The sequence below is a fragment of the Tamandua tetradactyla genome, chromosome 8 (genome assembly GCF_023851605.1).
Source record: "Tamandua tetradactyla isolate mTamTet1 chromosome 8, mTamTet1.pri, whole genome shotgun sequence".
NCBI lineage: Eukaryota > Metazoa > Chordata > Mammalia > Pilosa > Myrmecophagidae > Tamandua > Tamandua tetradactyla.
This window is the reverse complement of record NC_135334.1, coordinates 121,261,813-121,279,843: the sequence shown is the minus strand read 5'-3', so window position 1 is coordinate 121,279,843 and position 18,031 is coordinate 121,261,813. Positions and strand designations below refer to the sequence as shown.

The following is an 18,031-nucleotide window of genomic DNA, read 5'->3' as shown; positions in this document are numbered from 1 at the left end:
CGGGACGACTCCAGGGAAGGGGAGGGGTGGACAGGCCCTGAGCACCAGGGACCCAGCAGACCGAGGTGCCAGCCACGCCTAGTGCCTCTCGTGTAGGCCTCCCGAGTCAAGCCAAGGAGGAGGGCAGCTTCCTTATTGTTAGAGAAAGCCGAGATTTGGAGAGGGTAAGTGACCCGCCCCGGGTCACACAGCGCAAGGGGGCACAGGTCGGTGCTGACCCTGAGTGGGCCTGTGTCCCCAGCACGCACAGAGCCGGCCGTGTGGATTCACACTGGCCACGGTCCCTGCCCTCACAGCCGGGTTGGGTGTCACACGCCCAGTGAGCCAGGCCACACTCTGGGCAGAGCCCGAGACGGCTGAGCTGGCTGGGGCGGAGGACCGGGGTGGGGGGCGCCCCAGGGAAGGAGGAGGCCGGGACCGGCTGGAGGAACGAGGGGAGCTTGGGGCAGGAGACAGAGACTTGGCGAGGGTACTCCAGGCAGAGCTGCTGGGCCCGGGCACTGGGTGTGTGAGTCTGGAAAATTCTGCAAGCTATGCACCTGGAGAACAGGTGCAATCCTGGAGGGAAGCCAGGGCTGATGCGAGCAGGGCCTGGGTCACATCCCTCTCCATTCCTGCTGCCAGGGTCTCAGATACCAGCGCCTAGGCAGGTGCTGGAAACAGGGAGAGCCTGGGGCACCTGGGGCAGGGCCCCTCTCCCTACCCCCCAGTTCCTGGCTCAAAGCAAGAATCTCAGGCCAGCCTTTTGTGGGCTGGGGGGGGGATCTCTAACCCTAAGGCTGGGGTTGGGAAGGGTCCGGGGAGGAGGCAGCTGGGATGGGGGACACCGCCAGGTCATGTCCTGGCTCTGCACCTCCTTCGAGGTAGGGCCCTGGGCAGCTGGCCCGCTGGCCCTGTCATCAGCTGTAAAAACACCCCACTCACCTGGCTCACAAGGCGCTGGCCCGAGCAAGGAAGTACCTGAGAAAACGTGCGCTGCTGAAAGCGATTAAGCACAACGTATCGCTGTGACGGATGAGGACTTGGGGCCCCAAGAAGGGGAGAGATTTCCCTAAGGTCAGCCAGCCAGGTGCCAGCAGAGCAGAGTTGGGGTACAGTCTCTGGATGGCGAGGCCAGGGACCTCCCCCTGCAGGACCCCGAGTCCCGAGAGGGCTGTGCCCCACAGGCAGACACCCTCTGCGGGATGGGGGGTGGGCTGGGCTGGCGCCCCCATCCCGGCTCCCTCCTGTCCAGGGCCCATCACCACTCCAGACCGGGAGTCTCAGCCTTGGAGTTGGGAGCTCTGCCTCTTTGAGGTCTGAACTTGGGCCAGCTGCTTTAAGCTCCTGGAGCCTTGGTCTCCTCGTCTGTGAAATGGGGGCTGATGACGCCCTCCAGCTGGGGTGCTGGTGGGAAGAGGCCTGACGTCAGTGCCGCAGGGTGCCCAGTGTGGGCTGGTGCACTCTAGCTGCTGAGCAGACGGGCGCTCGCTCATCCCCCCGCCATGCAGGCCTGCTGGGCCACGCCAGGAGAAACTGGAAAGCTTAGCAGGGGAAAGTTTCCGGCCTCCGGGAAAACCGGCCCAGAACAATAACTGCGACATAAACTGGCTAGAGAACAAACCTTGGAGAGGATCACGTTACTGGATGGTTCATGGAGGGATAAAAAGTATAGTATGTCTGAGACTCTGGCTCGGAGACAGCATGGGGGACCCTGCCTCTGCAGCCTCCTCATTTGGGGTGTCTAGGGTCAGCTCAGGGGAGGCACCTCTGTTCCTGCCCCAGCAGGCATGGGAGGACTCCAGGAGGGGGGCTGGGAGGGCAGGGCAGGTGCCAGGGCTCCTGCTGGCTCTAGAGCACCTTAGACCTATCAGGTCACCTGCCGGAGCTGGTTTCCTTTCTATAAAGTGGAGACGGTGATGGCTCTCATGTCCATAAAGCCTCCAATCTCTACACAGTGTGCTGGGAAAGGGGTGGGGAGGTGGGGGCTGGGGAGGGGCAAGCAGGGCAGGTTCTGGCTGCAGGCAGCACCAGGAGTGGAAACATGCCATATGGCCTCCGTGCCCCTCTCCCCTGCAGCAGCATTGCCTGGGATCGTGTTAGAAATGCACCATCTCAGGCCTCACCCCCAGGCCAATGGGCCCGGAACCCCCGGGGGACGGGGCCCAGGGGTCTGTGCTTTAACAAGCCCTGCAGGTGACAGGCGTGTCCAGTTTGAGAGCCAGGCACCACGCCAGGACCCACCTCCTACTCTGGAGAAATGTCCTCCCCCAGCTCATCTTCCTGTTCCCTGGCTTCCAGAAGGCTGCTGGGGAGGAAGGAGCCATCGTGGAGGGAGGTCATGAAATAGTAAAGAGACGCCATAGTTAGTTAATGAGGCCCCAGAGAGGAAAGAGGGAGGGTCAGAAGTCAGACGATTATTGAAGAAGACTCCCCCATCTCTCTCTGTCTCTTTCGCACGCACCCCCCAGGCCTGCCTCCTTCCTGGCTAAGCTGGCTAACCAGCACACACGGGCAGCCACTGCTCACCCCCCAGGGGGACTGGAACCAAAAGTGGGGTTACAGCCTGGTGGGCATTGGGAAAAGGGCTTTTGCCTGGGAATCTGGTGGGCAGACCTTGAGGTTTAAACCACCCACCTCAAGGCCCGCTTCCAGGCATTCCCTCTGTCGGCACCATCTGAGCCGAGCACAAGGTCCACAGGTGGGCAAGGGGTTCACCGCAGCCACGGGGACAGGAATGAAAAATCCCAAACAGCCCAACCCTGCCACAGCAGGGGGCGCCCCCCACCCCCATTCCTTGGGCCCGGGGGCTGCCTGCAGGCGAGGGAAGGGCCGCCGGAGAGCATCTGAGGACAGGGGGAAATCCTCCCCTATAACGCTGAGCAGAGAGCACCGGCACAGGAAGTGGCGGATTTGGGGAGATACCAATCTTCCGCTTAAAAAAAAAAAAAGAGGACAAAAATGCCAAACTGCTCACAGTGGCTATCTGACCGGTTATTTCCTTCTCTGTGGCTGCTCTTTATCATCCAAATATTTCTACGGAAACTGTTACTTCATAGCTGGGAAGGAATTTGAAGCAGTCGCGTGGTTCAGATGGAGATGAAGATTTTTTTTTTAAAACAAAAGTTGACAGAAATGCCTTTGCGGCGTCCCAGCCCTAGCCCGGGGGCTGCGACCTGCGTGGGGTAGGAGGGGGTCGGGCCAAGGCAGTTCCTTCAGCGTCGGCTCTGCCCAGAGACGCAAAGGCAGTGACTCCCCAAACCCTGAAGTGTGCAAGCAAAGGCCGGGAAGGAAGGCTGACTCAGTGGAACACAGAGCTGCCAACAACCCCAAGCTCCTGGGACTCGAGACCGAAGCCCCCCAACTGTGCCCTCCCCTCTAGGCCGAGCACACCCAGGTCCAGGTGGTCTGGCTGAGGCCACAGAGGCCCCTCCTGCACCCACAGCCCCCGACAGCCCAGGAGAGACCCCTCACCATGGACGAGGGGCCTGAGCCCTTGGAGAGGGGGCTTCTCGGCACTGCCCGACAGGAGTGGCGGGCGGCCGCACTGAGCGTGTGCTGTGCCGGGCGCGCCGAGCGTCTCACCCACGGCAGCTCGCCCAGCCCTTACGCAGCCGGGAGGAAAGTGCCGCATGCCTTCCAAGGCTCTGAGAAGTTGAGAAATTAGCCCAGAGGTGAGCAGCCGGCGCAAGGGGGGGCTGGCCTGCACCCAAGTCTGGCCTTCTCAGGACGTGGACGCCGGAGGGAGCCCGAGTGGCAGCCCAACCCCCAGCGGTCCCCAACTTGCCGCGTGCTGGCCAGGGCTTCCTGACACGCACAGTCAGAGAACCCGGCGCCTGCCAGCGACGGTGTGGGGCAGGGCAAAGGGGCGCAGAGGGGTTTTCCGCTGGGCCCCAACTGCCGAGTGCCCGAGCAGACGGCACACCCTCCCTTGGCCCTGCTGTGCCTGCCCGTGTGTCCTGAGACAGCAGGGGTCGGGGAGGTGGGCTTCTAAGCAAGCGACGGCCCACTCACTGCCCAACTTCAGACAAATCCCCTCCCACTGCACTGAGTTTCTATTTCCTCCATCAATGGTGGCAGCTCATGTTTTAGCAACATTTTAATATTCCATCTTCCAGAGAAATGCTGACAAGCTGCTGAGGCGGTGAGTAGGAGGCAGTGTAATAACCATTATCATTACTGGCAGCGACAACCAATTAACACGTATGGCGTGCTCAGGGAGCACCGCGCACCACTCAAAGCTCCTACGTGTGTGGCGGGGCAAACGTCACTGTCCACGTGCTCCCCTGTTGAGGGACTTCTCCCGGGGGTCGCCTCTGGCCTGGCTCCATCCCTTCTGGACATCACTCCCCCCAGGAGGGGCTTCTCAGGCCAGGCTGCCAGGAGCCACCCTGCCATGGGCTCCCGGTGCTGCCTGCCACTGGGCAGGGGCCCCTCCCATGCCGGGCTGGGCGAGCATGACCCCCGGACCCCAGCCCTGCTGCAGCGGCAATAACCCTCTGACCGTCATCCTTGTCACCTCCTCCGCCAGGAAGCTGGGCTCCATTCCACTCCTGGCTCCTGCCCGAGGCCATGGGGTTGGAGGACAGACAGGCCCTCCACACACTCCCTCGGACTCCCGACGCTTAACTCAGACCAACAGCCCCAGCCCCTCAGATGCTGTGTTTTGTTTTTTTTTAACTTTTCATTGTGTAGTATAACATACATACAAAGCAAAGAAATAAAAAAGCAATAGTTTTCAAAGCACTGTTCAACAAGGAGTTACAGGACAGATCCTAGAGTTTGTCATGGGCTACCATACTATCCTCTCATAATTTTCCTTCTAGCTGCTCCAGAATATAGGAGGCTAGAGGGCTTAAATACTTTATCATTTTCCTTTTTTTTTGTGAAAAATAACATATATACAAAAAGTTATAAATTTCAAAGCATAGCATCACAATTAGCTGTAGAATGTACTTCAGAGTCTGACATGGGTTACAGTTGCACAATTTTAGGTTGTTACTTCTAGCTGCTCTAAAATACTGGAGACTACAAGAGATATGCATTTAATTATTCAGCATTCACATTCACTTGTTAAACCCTCCCTTCTCTGTATAACTCCACCATCACCTTTGATCTTTCCATCCCTCTCTCTAGGGATGTTTGGGCTATAGCCATTCTAAATTTTTAATTGGTAGGGTCTGTCACTGATATGGGGCAAGGAGGTGGAACCATCTGATGTTCTGGAGAGGCTGGACTAGGTTTCAGGACTTCTCTGGACCAGGGACCCATCTGGAAGTTGTAGGTTTCTGACAAGTTACTCTAGTGCCTGGAGCCCTTGTGGAGTCTTCTATATTGCCCTAGGTGTTCTCTGGGTTGGCTGGCCCCTTTGAAAAAAGGTGATTCACCAACACCCTACACACAACAACAAAAACCTCAATTGGATTCCAAGTTCACAGAATATATTCTTTTGTTTAAAAACGCATAGTAAGTGTTCCCTGGCATTTTCGTGTGTGTGTGTGGGTGTGTGTTTTCAGGCTCCCTGGGGAAGACCCAGCAAATAAGGACAAGTGAAACCATAATGAAGTTCTTCTGTTACTGGATCTGTGGAAGCCCATTGCAGTGGTGTCCGTGGCTGCATCTGTCTACTGTCTGGCCTTCCAGAGCAGGCGTCCAGTCTCGGGGGAGCTGGGCAGGAGCCTGAAGCCACCCCCTGGGGTCACCCGCCTCCGGGTCTCAGTGCAGTGCAGCAGGGTGGGCCGGGGGCCCTTCCCCAAATGAACCCCGCGGCCGCCCACTGGGTTCTACGTGCGCCTGGCTCACAAAAAGCCAAGTGTGGCCCCTGCAGGGTGGTAGATAGAGGGCCGTTGCCCAATCATGGCTAGAAGGGACCCACCTCAACTCCTTCTCTTTTCTCAGATAAGGAGAATGACGTCCAGAGAAGCCTGCAACTTGCCCAACGCCACGGGGAAAGTAGAACATGAGCTGGGACAAAAATCTAGGCCTCCTGACCCCCAGACTCAGGCCATTCACCAAGAGACCCAAATCCGACCTCCTCTTAATGGCAGAAACGTTACCAATACGGGTGACACGTGTAGAGCTTCCAATGTACCAGAGGGTGTCCTAAATGTTCCACATACATAACACACAACTCTCAAACAAACCCTCGGAGGGAAGCGCTATTATTATCTCCATTTTACAGATGCTGGAGCTGATACACAGAGTGTTTCAGGTTCCTGCCCAAGGCCATGTTCAGCTGATAAAGAGTAAGCATCACCCTCAGGCAATCTACTCCAGAGCCCCAGTTCTCACCCCTGACCCCACCTGGAGCCCCAGCTCTCGGCCCCTCACCCCGCCTGGGGCCCCAGCTCTCGGCCCCTCACCCCGCCTGGGGCCCCAGCTCTCGGCCCCTCACCCTGCCTGGAGCCCCAGCTCTCGGCCCCTCACCCTGCCTGGAGCCCCGGCTCTCGGCCCCTCACCCTGCCTGGAGTCCCGGCTCTCGGCCCCTCACCCTGCCTGGGGCCCCAGCTCTCGGCCCCTCACCCTGCCTGGAGCCCCGGCTCTCGGCCCCTCACCCTGCCTGGAGTCCCGGCTCTCGGCCCCTCACCCTGCCTGGGGCCCCGGCTCTCGGCCCCTCACCCTGCCTGGGGCCCCAGCTCTCGGCCCCTCACCCTGCCTGGAGCCCCAGCTCTCGGCCTCTGACCCTGCCTGGAGCCCCAGCTCTCAGCCCCTCACCCTGCCTGGAGTCCCGGCTCTCGGCCCCTCACCCTGCCTGGGGCCCCAGCTCTCAGCCCCTCACCCTGCCTGGAGCCCCAGCTCTCGGCCTCTGACCCTGCCTGGAGCCCCAGCTCTCAGCCCCTCACCCTGCCTGGAGCCCCAGCTCTCGGCCCCTCACCCTGCCTGGAGCCCCTTCCTGGCTCTCCCAGGCCCACAGTGTCCCAGGCAGGCTTCCAGAGCACTTGCTGCCTGAAGAATAAGAAAAGGCTCGCCTCCCTGGCCAGTCACTCTGCAGCTCCACCGCGGAGCCCGGGCTGGCATCGAGGCTTCCGACATCCAGCCCCCCGCGCTCTGTCCACTTCCCTGCATTGACTGTATGAGCTGAGGCCCAGAACTCTGACTGTCTCCCATCCCAGTTCACCCCTAACCCAGCAGCACAGGGGAAGAAAGGGATGGGGGAGCAGAGGTGTACCCCAGAGCTGCCCACCCCCTTGGGACAATGGTGGGGAAGGGGTGCCTGCAGGGCACCTCCACTGCACCCCCACCCCTACTCCCTGGCCCCTTGGGGCAGGAGCGCCTGCTGAAATAACTGCTGACTCGGAGGTGCCTTTCCTGGCTGAGCAGGTTCACCTCTGACCCAGAGCAGCCCCTCGCCGGGCTGGGGCTGGAGGAAGTGGGTTGTTCCCTCCAACCGGGGAGAGGCCAGGCCTCACAAGGACGGCCCAGCAATCCCAGGCTATCCCGGCCTGCTCCAGCCTCCCTGCCGTGGGGGCAGAGCGGGGCATCCAGACCCTGGCCCCCAGCTCCAACTTTGCCAAGGAGTCTCCCAGTGCCTGGCGTGGAGAAACCTCGAGGAGAATCACTCACTCACTCAGCTACCATTCCTCAAGCGCCTGCTGGGTGCCAGGTCTCATGCCATGAATCAAGGAGATAGAGACAGAGAGGGCAGTCCCTGCCCAGGACCAGGGGACACCCATGCCCCAGCCAGCAGCACGACCCAGGAGGAGCCCAGCACAGAGGAGGGAGGGGGTGGGGAAGGAGGCGGTTTGGGGAAAGTTCGTCATCAACCCTCAACCCACTTCCCCTCAGGAAACTTAAAGCTGACCCCCAGAAAAGTGGGGAGCAGCCCACAGCCGGAAATGACGAGCGTCTCGGGGTACACACACACACACACACACACACACACGGTACAGACTGTGTCCAGAACGGTGGGCGCTCAGGGCAACAGAGACCCCGCCTGGTGTGAGTCCTGAAAGACCAGCCACCTGCAGAAAATAACAGCGCCCGTTTATTGAGCACTTACTGTGTGCTACACACAAAAGGGCTAAGAGCTCCACTTGCATTGTTCTTTACATTTTATCCTCATGTCACCTGCTGAGCGAGTTACCGTTGTCAGCCCCAATGTAGAGATTCAGAAACTGAGGCTCGGTAATGGTCCGGCATGCTAGGAATGGAAAAGGACCCAGATTCCACCTCGGAGACGCAGCTTGTCACCAGCATGCTCAGGCAGAACCGGGAGAGTGAGAGTGAGGAGGTGGGACTACACACCGTCCTCTGCGAGGCGCCTCCCAGTGCCTCTGTGCACTGAGACCGTGAGGAGTGAGTGAGTGTGTGAGTGTATGTGTGTGTGAGTGTTCACTTGGGCCCTACTTTACAAAAAACAGACCCCCGGTTGCAGAAGCCCCTGGGCCGTTCACGGAGCAGGGCTGGGAAGCCGGCAAGGAGAAGGGCCTGCGCTCCCCCTCCGCACAGGCGTCTAGAGCAGCGCTGGGAATCAACTCCGGGAACCAGATGCAGGCCCCTCCCCTCCCCTTGTGGGGAACCCCAGGGCTGGGGCGGGGGCAGGGCAGCCCCCAGAGATGACAACGACAACGGGGCAGATTCCGAGGCCTGCACCCAAGATCGGGAATGCCCAGGCTTGGAGGGGGGAAGCCAGTGGGCAGGGCAGCTCCTGCTGAGCTTCACCCAGCCCCCCAGCCCTGCCCCCCAGGGAAGCCAGGTGAGGTGGTGCCCAGCAGCCACGTGCTCCCCCCTCTCCCGCAGAGCCAGCTCCTGACGGACAGACCCTGGTCTGATCCTCTTGATTAAGTCATTGCCGCCCCCACCCTGGAGCAGAGGAGGCAGGCGGCCATAATGGTGAGTGGTCAGCAGCAAGGGCCAGGCCAAAACCAGAGCTCGGCGTGAAAGCGCTCCAGCTTCCACACTGTGGCTCAAAAGTCTGAGGCCTCAAGCCAGACGGGGCTGCCCCAGCACCGCAGGACATTCAGAGGGGCCCAGGGGAAAGAACCGGGAAACCACCCCCTCCACTGCGGGGAGAAGGCTGGTGCCCCCCTGCTGGAGCTGACATCTCATCCCCACCCTCCCTGGGCTGGCACTGGGAGGGGAAGACCCACAGGCCCTTCTTTCCACCCACCCCACTCCAAACCTCCTGCTGGCCTCCTCAAGCTCCCCCCATCCCTGCAGATGCCTCCGCTTCACGGGCAACCACAAGGGCCTTCCTGGATGCTCCCCCCCCCCCCACATCACCCTCAGCACCTGTCACCGTCCTCAGCATCTCCCACCTTCCCTGCTATAGGCCAGGGCCTCGGCTGGGTGAGTGATTAGGAAGGGAGGCAGGTGTGCCCTGGAACACTCCTCTCCCCATGCTGCCCTGGCTCCCCCACCACTCCTCTGACTGTGCCTTTCCCTTCCCACAGCTGATGTCACTTCCTTCAGCCCCCAGCTGCAGACATCCCCAAAGCCACTCAGGCCCCACTTTCTCTGCCCAAACCATCACCAAAGGCATCGGTTCAGTCTCCCCTGACCGCCGAGCCTCCATCCCAGCACCTCTAGCACAAACTGCCTTTCCAAAAGTGCTGCTCAGATATGTCAGTCTCCTGCTCAAAAACCTTCAATGGCTCCCCACTGTCTATGAGTCAAATACCACACCTCACCCTGGCATTCAAGGCCCTCCACAAGCGGATCCAACCATTCTCACTTCCTATCCTCCCCCCACCTCCGGCAAAGCCCCAGTTCTTCAGCCAGAGTGATCAACCAAGGAGCTTCTCGAGAACTCCCTGCACGTTCTGACATCCTTGCTTCTGCCGAGGTGTTTTTCTTTCCCCGGAACGCAGCCTTTGCTCTGGCTGCTGAAACCCAATCTTTAAGGGCCACCCAGAACACTTCCTGATTCAGCTTTCCAGATCTCATCAATCCTTCCTCATTTATCATGTCTCAGGGTCACTGGTATCCTCATCTAACCCCCTTCCCAGATGGTAAGCAATTTAGAGGGTGGGGACATGTGTCATCACTTGTCACTCACCATGCAGAGCCGGGAGGAGGCGGTTCTCCACTGGATGTTTAATAAGCACTATGTGAAATGAACATCCTCTCCTTTCCACCAAAAGTACCACCTGCTGAGCCCTCACCCTCCCCACCATGCCAAACTCTAATCTTACGCAGCTCAGATGCTCAGAGGAGTCAGTGTCCCCACGTTGATCTAAGCTCCACAGACTTGGAGTCCAGACAGAGAGTTAGGCTCAAGTCTCACCAACTCGGAAGCCACCACCCCCGCCCTGCACCCGTAGCCACACACTGTCTCCTCCACTCAGTGCAACCTTCCAACTCTGTCTCCTCGTCCTTTCCAGCTGTTTCTAAGAGGGATGGCTAGTCTCCGCCAGAGATGCAGCGGGCACACGCAGCACCCTGGGGCACCTCCTGCTCAGGAGAGACGGGTGCCCACGCTGCCCCACCCCTACCCTCCACCCCGAACCGGGCGTGCAAAGGAAGAGCTGGATTCCAGCCATGAGGGCAGTACAGACTCATGAAATCCTTCCTGGTTCTGCGTGTGAATTACCCTCTCCTGCAGGGGCACAGGGTTGCTGGGGGAACCCTCACTGTCGGCAACTCAAGGTGAGGTCTGGCTAATTGCCCTCTGCATCCCCTAGCTCTGAGTCCAGAATACAGTGGGCGCTCAGTAAGCATGTGCAGCTTATGGAGTTGAATACCCACCAGGCTCAGGCAAGATCATGGAAAACGCTGCTACTCTCTATCCAGGTGACACAGTTCCTGCCCACCAGACAGGCTGACGCTGGTGGCAGATGGCAGTTGTTGGCTGTCCCATACGTCAGGAGGAACTGCAGCAAGCCTCTGGCCCTCCAAAAAGTAGGCTCAATCCCCGGCAGGAAGCCCGCCCATCACCTGTCCACCCACATCAGGGACGCTGCCATGTAGCAGGGCCCCCCAATGCCAGGCACTTTGCTAAGCACTGTGCACACATTATTTTACTTAGTCCCCTCTGCTACCCTTCAGTACTATCATGACCCAGTCTTCAGATAAGGAAACTGCTGCATGGAGGGGAGAGGAACCCATGAGCCCAAAGCCCAAGGCCCTGACTAGTGCACTAGGCTCCCCAGCTACTACACCCTACCAGCTCTCTCCACAGGCACAAAACTAACCTGAGTCATGTGGGAAGTGCCCCCAGGGCTGGACAACCAGCTGGGCTTTCCCTTCTCCCCACTCACCCGGATAAGAACCTGTCCCTCTCGTTTCCGCCCTGGGCCTGTCAGGCCAGCTCACCTAGTAAAGCCCCAGGAAGTGGCTGAAAATCCCACTGAATTTCCCATCTGAAGACTCAGGGGGCCAGGCTCAGCTGAGCGCTCAGAGACAGGAGAGAGGAGGGGTGCCGGTACCTCCCCAGTTTGGGGGTCTCCTTGCCCAGCGCTCTGGGTTCGAGCCTCAGTGGAGGGACTCCTGTGACCTTTAAGACAATTCGCTTTACGCTCCTGGAGAGTTCACTTAGCACAGCCCCCTTCTGCAGGGAAAGAAGTGGCAGCTGCCGCCAACACCTGTGGCTGAGCCACAGCCGGCTCTCACCTGCCAGTCCTCATCTTCCGGCTTTGGTGAGAAAGGACAACGGGAACATGGGGTTCACCTGGTTCAACCACCTCCTTTTACCGGAACCCGAGAGTCCCAGAGCCGGACCCGGGGTCACAGGGCCCGTGCACGGCGGAGAGAGAGAATCAAGGGGGCAGGACGGCGCGGGGGGCGAGATGCGCAATGTGCCTTCTCACCTACCAGCTGCCTCCGCGCTCGACCTGCCACTTGCTCGCAGAACGCAGCCCGGCCCAGTTCTGGGAGGCGGGGAACGAAAGCGAACTTTGCTTCCGGCGGTCCTGCCGGCCTCCCCGCTGGCTTCTCACCTGCTGGCTACGCTTTCCGCTCGGCGCTGCACGCCCGGCGTCGCCCGCTCGCGCCCCAGCCGGAGTGGGACTGCGCAGCGCTGCGCTCAGCCTCGGCGGCTTCCTCCCGGCGGCGTCGGTGAGCGCGGAGGCCTCGGCCAGGCCCCGCCCCCAGGAGGCCCCGCCCCGGGCCACACCCACTGGGTTTCCCGACGCCCGTCGGCCCGTCCCGGGTCCGGCCGGATTGCAGCCCCGCCCCCTGGCTCTGCCTCCAAGGCCGCCGACTCTGGCCCCGGTAGCTCCGTCCCCGGCCCTCCCGGGTGGCGTCTTGCTCCCCACCCGTCCAGGCCCGCTGGGCGCGGGGCGCCCCACTCACGGCCCTGCCTAACGGTCCCCCCGCCCCGCCTCGACCCCCCTCATCCTTCCCCACCCGTCAGGCCGCGGAAGAGCTGGGGGGGAGGGCTCAACGCCCTCTAGCCCCGCCCCCGCCCCTCCTACGCCATCGCCTCCGGGCTAGCCCCGCCCCCTGGCCCTCCCCGGGCGAGGCCCCGCCCCGTCCCCTCCATGGCCCCGCCCCACCGGCCCCAGCCCTGGGCGGGACGGCCGCGGCCCCACGCTGGCATTCCGGGGCGGGCGCGTCCGGGCGCAGCCGGGAGCGGCGTGGGGGTGGCTGCGTTCCAAGCCCGGGCGCCGATCCCCAGGCGGCCAGGCCCCGGCACCTTTTGGAAGTACCAGCAGCCCCGCTTACCCGGCCCTCGCAGGAGCGGGCTCGGCGCCCGGAGCGCCGTGAGAAGCCCTGGCCCTTGGATTCCCGCGGCCCTGGGCAGACGGCGTTCACGTTACGCCCTCTTCACTCCCGAGCAGTCTGGGGCTTAGTACAGGGAAGTCGCGGGCCCTGCGTCTCACACTCCAGGCGGTGCTGAGCGAGATCCAGCCCCGGGCCCTGAATCGCAGGCCTGTGGCTGCCCGGGCTCGCCCGGACCGGCCCCCGACACGCAGTGCCCGCAGGCGGCCTGAGGGAGGGAGGCGGGGTGGCCAGTGAGGGGGTGACAGGAGGGGCTGCTGGCGCCTCCAGGAGTTGGCCTTCTCCCAGGAGAAGAGACCCAGCATTAAGGTGGGCTACACAAGACCTCCAGACGGCTGTCACGCCCCGCATGCCAGGTTTTTGCAGTTCCAGACCCCAGGGGACCAGCTCTGCAGGTTCCCGGGTTAATGGCCGGGAGCTGTGCAGCTGACAGAGCGCTTTTGCTTGCATTATCTCAGCTTTTGCTTGCATTATCTCATGGGCATCTCACAAGCACGCCGTTGTGAAGGGGATGTGAGTCTGCTCTTTTGCATGGGTGGGGTGGCGTGGGGAGCTGTTCTCAGCCCTGCAGTGTGGTTCCCAAAGCGTGGTGCTAGGACCAGGCCGCATCAACATCGTCTGGGAACGTCATCTGAGGAATGTGTAATTTGGGGCCCGGTCCCTGACTTCCTGAGTCAGAAACTTGGGGCAGAACCTGACAACCTGTTCTGAAAAGATCTCCAGGTGATTCAGAAGCGGCTGGAGCTTGAGGACCACCGATTAGCAGCTGGTGGGGAGGTTAGGGTGTGCTGGAGGTCGCGCAGTCCTAGCAGCTTCTGCTAGCTTTGTGGCCAGCACAGGGTACTTAAAACCTGTCTGGGATGGGTCCTGGAAAGGGAAATCATCTCAATCTTGACAGTGGCCATGGGGGATGAAATGTGGTGACACTGGTAAAATGCTTGCACACGGTGCATGCTCAGCAAATGGTCTCTTTCCAATAAAAAGTCTCCTTCATACGATCTCCACACCAAGGTACGGGAGTGGGGCTGGAGATCCTTTAAGCCCAGCAATGTGCCTCTCTGCTGCCTTACTCCCAGAGGGCACCACCTACCCCTCAAGAGGCCAAGATCCTAACACGTCCCCAGAGGATGTTGATGCTCCCTGTCCTGAACTGGGTTCCAGCTCTCCACCCCACCCAACCTTGTAAAGTGGGCATAAGAGTACCCTCCCCTTCCACCCTGGCCCATCCCCATCCCACACCACCTAAGCGGGGGGTGTTTGTGATAGAGCCTGGCAGCTGGCAAAACAGCTGGAGCCCAACAGCCGCTCTTCCCCCAGAAAGATGGTCCCTCCCAGTAGTCCATCTGCTGTTTCCTGTCTCTGCCTCTGTGGATTAGAGGTGGAGGCAGCTGTGCAGCAGAGAGGGTCCATCTGCAGGTGGCTGCTGGAATCCCTGCCATGCTCCCCACCATCCTCTGCAGCCCTGTTTTAGTTTCTATGCTGCTCAAGGAACTGCCATGAAGTGGGGCAGGTTAAACAATGGGAATTTGTTCACTCATGGTTTGAGGCTGGGAGAAAGTCCAGATCAAGTCATCAAAGCAATGCTTTCTTCCCGAAGGCTGTGGCCTTCTGGGGCTGGCTGCTGGCGATCCTTGGTCCTTACTGTGTCACATGGCAAGGCACATGGCGATGTCTCCCGTTCTCTCCCTTCTCTTCCGGGTTCCATTGATGCTCAGCCTCGGGCTGCTCCCTCTGACTTTCTCTCTGTCTGAATTTCATTCTGTTTATGAAGAACCTCAGTCATGGGGTTAAGCCCCATCCTCACTGAGGTGGGCCACTCCTTAACTGAAGTAACCTCATCAAAAGGTCCTACTTACAGTGGGTTTCCATGCACAGGAATGGAGTAGGTTTCAGTACATACCTTTGTGGGGTACATTCAGCTCCAAACTGTCGCAAGCCCCTAGAAGAGGGTCTTCCTGTAGGCGCTTATAGCCTGGGGCTTGTTCAGTCCCACAGATCTACCCTAAAGTAAACATTTAAGGTCCACGTACCTGAGGTCTAAATATTTAACAGGCTGTTAAAATACGTTCATTCACCTACCTTGACAAATATTCTTTATAATGACCAAAAATGTCATGTCCAGATTCAGAATTCTTGGAGCTCTCTGGAGTTCTATGTGGAAACATGGCAGCATGAGAAGAGTCAACTTGGTCCCCAACCCTCAGCCCACCCGCACGTGTCCTGACCCCAGGTCAGTCCTGCGTCACGCATGGCTAGGATCAGGCGTGTGGGTGCTCCAGCCCACCACTCAAATTCTGTCCACCCACCCTGCCTGCAGCCACCGCTCGGCCACCCGTTTAGGGATGCGTACTCCAAGGATGGGTCTGCAAAGCAGCTTGTATGAGCCCTAAAACTGGACTCAGGCTAGTTAGGCAGAGAATTTCAGCTCCTCAGATGCCTGTAGCATGGTTTGAGAGGGTTGGAATGTGGGCTCTGGATGGACAGAGGGCCCTGGGAAGGTGTCCCTTTTGCCTGGGTCTCTGGGTGGCATTGCCATTTGGCTGATGTTGTCTCCCCAGCACCCAGTACTCGCCAGCACCTGGCAGCCTTGTGCTGTCATTGAGTGAATGTATGGCTGGCTTATTTACTGAAATATCATATCTGATTGGTTCCCCAACATTTTCCTCTTCCCCTCTCTTCTAGCAGGACCCAGGGTTTGTTGGGACTCACCTAGGGCATTTTGCCAGGTGGAGAGTAGAGCCACCTCTAATGAGGGACACATTCCTTCTTTTGTGAAGTTCTTCAATCCATTTCAGAGGTAGAAGCCAAGAATTTTGAAGGTGAGAAAAGGGACAAGAAGAACCACTCTAGAAAGTCTTGAAAAAGATATCAAATAGCCAACTTGGAGGTGGAGTGATGATAATATGGCAAGGGAAGGGCACGACCATGAAGTTCCCAGCCTTTCAGAAGATTCCACCACCCAAAGGTGACACAGAAGCTGAGGGACAGGAGACCTGAATGTCCTTGTGGGTAAGTCGGGGATGTCAGGGTCTCATTGGTGATTGTTGACCATAGGGCAGCCTAGGTAAGATCCCGTGACCTTTGCGCCCTCTGGGTGGATGGAGGGAAGGACAGAGAGTAGTCTGTCCATTTCTTATTGCTGTGTAACTAACCACTCCACTCATTTGTTTGGCCTGTACATCAGCAGTTTGTCATGGGCTTAGCAGGGAAGGCTTATCTCTGCTCTTTGTAGTGTCGGCTCAGGCAGTTCCAGTGGGGGCTGAAGGATCCACTTCCAAGATGGTGCACTCACATGGCTAGAAGTTGGCGCTTGCTCTCAGCCACTGGAGACCTCCATTCCTGTCCACGCAGGCCTCTCCCCGGGCTGCTCGGGCTTCCTCACGGCAAGGTGGCTGGGTTGTGAGAGCCAACAGAGAACAAGAGAGAAGTCTGTGGCATGTTATGACTGAACCTCGGAGGCCCTAGAGCACCCCTTCCTCTGCACTCTTTTGGTGGGTGCAGCTTCCAAGGTCCACCCAGTTCAGGGGTTGGAGGCAGCCTCCCTCCCTTGATGGGGGAGTGGCAAGTCTGTGTGCTTTTCACGTTCTACTGTTTATCACACATTACGTCTGCAACCAAAATGCATCACATCACATTTTTTTTTGCATAACTATCTTACAATAAACCAATTTAAAAAAGATTTATGAAACAGACCAGTAACAAAAATGAATTGTTCTTTCATAATTTTGTAACATTGACATACCACCGTCATACAAGTAATAGTTTTAAAGACTTTTGTACAACAAAGAAGCTTGACAAAGTAATATATATATAAAGCTTTAAAAAAAAAAAAGTAAAAAATAAAAGACATAACCAGGGGCTGTAAGACTGTGATGTATTATAAATAGCAGAGAAGGCCTGAGAGAATATGGGGGGTCGGGGAGGTGCCCCGGAGCAGGTCTCTCTACACGTACTTATTAGATACATCTGACAAAAAGAAAACGTGCAAAAATAAATTTCTTCAAGCTGCTGTTAAGAGGATAATTAGAGATCTGAAAGGGAAGTTAAGGTGGCTGGGAAGAGGGTAGGTTTTGGGGGGGGAAGTGATGAGGGAAGTGGGGCTTAGGGTTGTGTGAAAAGAATGGGGGGTGCTCAAAAACATTAAACGCTACTTTTTTCCTCTCTGGAATGAAGCAGAAATGAAAGGTAGGGGAATTAAAATAAGTCTGGGTTTAAATAGGAAATGCATACTGAGAAGGGGGGAAAATAAAGTTTGAGAGTCAGCCATCAATTTCAGACCTGGATTTGCAGAAAATCATTCTGCTTCCAGGTCAGAGGCTTAGGGTCACAGTGTCCCCTCCCCGCCCTTAGCCCCTACCCTCCATGTGGAACTCCCATAGTGGTTTCAATGTACTGGCAGCGACAAGCACCTCTCCTCCTGAAAAAGATTAGAACCTGGTGGCCACCTGGGAAAACGTCAGCAGCCTGAGCTCTGTCTACGAAAGTATGGTAGGCACCTGTGCGCACACGTGGTTCTAGTCTGCCGGCTGCCGGAATGCAACATGCCAGAAACAAAATGGCTTTTAAAATGGGGAATTTAATAAGTTGCTGGTTTACAGTTCTAAGGTTGAGAAAATGTCCCAATTAAAACGAGTCTGAAAAAAAAACAAGTCTATAGAAATGTCCAATCTAAGGCACCCAGGGAAAGATATCTTGGTTCCAGAAGACTGATGAAGTTCAGGGTTTCTCTCTCTAGTGAACAGGCACATGGTGAACACGGTCAGGGTTTCTCTCTCGGCTGGAAGGGCACTTGGTGAACACGGCGTCATCTGCTAGCTTCCTCTCCAGCTCCCCAGAAGGCATTTTCCTTCTTCATCTCCAAAGCTCGCTGGCTGGTGGATTCTCTGCTTCGTGGTGCTGTGATGTTCTCTGCTCTCTCCGAATCTCCTGCTTTCTCCAAAAATGCCTCCTCTTTTATAGGATTTCAGGAAACTAATCAAGACCCACCCGAATGAATGGAGACACATCTCCTAAACTGGATTCAGTAAACTAATCCAGTTTAAAAACCACTTTTGATTCAGTCACATCTCCAGGGAGATGATCTAATTACAGATTCAAAAATATACAGACTGAGTAGGGATTAGAAGAAATGGCTGCCTTTACAAAATGGGATTAGGATTAACACATGGCTTTTCTAGGGTCCATACATCCTTTCAAAGCAGCACACATGTCTCGTTGCTCTGACGGGCCCATTTGACGGCAGTAGACGGAAGCTGGAGACACAGCAGCTTACGCTTCTGTTGCTCACAGTTGAAAAAAGTATATAAGCAGTCCCCAGCAAAGAGCACCTCGTGGCAAAGTTTTTGAAGCGGTTGAGACAGAGCAGGCGGGGATATCTTTGGAAAAGCAACCT

At 57.8% G+C, this 18,031-nt stretch overlaps 1 protein-coding gene and 1 long non-coding RNA gene across 6 annotated transcripts in view; one reads left to right on the top strand and one right to left on the bottom strand.

Moving 5' to 3' along the window:
* CD82 (CD82 molecule) overlaps positions 1-11,968 on the bottom strand; it is a 49,512-nt gene extending 37,544 nt beyond the window's left edge. The window contains exon 1 of one of the 5 annotated variants that reach the window (XM_077114469.1): positions 11,727-11,968. The gene's annotated coding sequence lies outside the window, so the exon portion shown is untranslated. Of the gene's footprint in view, positions 1-7,546; positions 8,367-11,529; positions 11,692-11,726 lie in introns of those variants that run through there. The other 4 variants (XM_077114468.1, XM_077114467.1, XM_077114470.1 and 1 more) reach the window with 4 other exon arrangements.
* A 50-nt stretch (positions 11,969-12,018) lies between these two features.
* LOC143643777 (uncharacterized) lies at positions 12,019-16,311 on the top strand. The gene is made up of 4 exons (XR_013156390.1): positions 12,019-12,129; positions 14,762-14,869; positions 15,435-15,648; positions 15,872-16,311. It is a non-coding gene; the product is annotated as an uncharacterized LOC143643777 (long non-coding RNA).
* The last annotated feature ends 1,720 nt before the right edge of the window (positions 16,312-18,031 follow it).